Source organism: Drosophila virilis, chromosome 2 (assembly GCF_030788295.1).
Source record: "Drosophila virilis strain 15010-1051.87 chromosome 2, Dvir_AGI_RSII-ME, whole genome shotgun sequence".
Taxonomy (NCBI): domain Eukaryota; kingdom Metazoa; phylum Arthropoda; class Insecta; order Diptera; family Drosophilidae; genus Drosophila; species Drosophila virilis.
Genome location: NC_091544.1, coordinates 28,772,227 through 28,773,723, shown reverse-complemented (window position 1 = coordinate 28,773,723; position 1,497 = coordinate 28,772,227).

The window sequence follows — 1,497 nt, the reverse complement described above, 5'->3', positions numbered from 1 at the left end:
GGTTTTCCTGTTTATCAAAAATGAAGAATGTTTTTCAGCAAAACGTGTTTAATGCGGCGTGTTTAAGGCTTACGAGTAGTGTAAATATTTGTTAACTAACTCGAAATATAGAAAATGATCAGGGATATTTAAGTAATTGAGTATATAGGAATCCACCCGAGCTGCTTCGAACCTAGACTTTCCCTAGTATACGTTCTGAGACAGGTCCATGCATACACATACAAACGGACAAACAGTCAGACAGACGGGCATGGCTAAAACGTCTTGGCAATTGATGCTGTCCAAGAACATATATACTTTATGTGGCCAAGAATATAACTACTTTACTATATACACTTTTTACCCATTTTCAATGGGTTAAGGGTTTAAGAACCGATTATTCCTCTATTTATGAAAAACAAATAACGATTAGCATATGTAAATTTGTTTTTGTTTTATATAAAACATTTAATTTAACAAGTAAGAGGTTCTAATCGGGAGCTCCCGACTAGGGGATACCCTGAACCCTCTTTTCCCAACATCAAATGCATATATATATATATTCTATTTTAGAAGTTTGGTGACTCTAACTCTTATTATTTACCAAAATTGACCAAAAAACAGGATATCGATATCGATTGCTTGGAAACGGAGTAAGTTATCGATTATCGGAAACAAACTCGATCTGCACAGGCACTAGGAGCATCTACATCTAAAATCAAGTCTCTAGCTCTTATAGGTTCTGAGATCCTTGCGTTCATACGGACGAACGGACAGACAGTCAGACAGATAGACGGACATAGCTAGATCGGCTCGGCTATTGGTGCTGATCAAGAATATGTATACTTTGTGGGGTCGGAGATGCTTCCTTCTGCCTGTTACATACATTTGGATTTTGCACAAGTACATTATTCCCCTATACCCATTTTAATGGGTTCAGGGTATAAAAATAAGAAAAGTAATCGTTTAGAATATTTCGTTTTTATCTATTCCGATTTCACATTGTTCTGAAACACCATCTTTTTTTTTTTTTGATTCTCTCATATAAAATATAGCTAAAAATTGTTCTTTTTGTTGGGTATATCCATCCCATCTCTCTAGCTATACCCCAGAAGAACACTCAGCCATGGGCTATATTGTTTTGCTGTAGTTTTAGCCTCGAGTATTTACGGCCACATGTGGAATATATATGAACTGTTTATTGTAAGCCAGGCCAAGCTTAAGTAATGCCCAGCGTATAACTTAATTAATAAGAGCTAATGCAATGTCCGGCGCGTAAATGAGAGGGAAAACAGAGTTTGTTGGAAAACCGAGCAGCAACAAGAAGTGGACATGGCAACTGGCCAGAAGCAGCAGATACCAACATGTACATGTTGCAACAATAAAAACTAAAAAGGCTAAAAAATAAAATTGAATTATATATGAAAAGTGTAGGGCGAGTAGCCGGCAGAGTCAGGCAAGTGTGGGCGTGGCATAAATAGGAGAATTTAATAAAATATGTTTAATGTAATTTTTGCA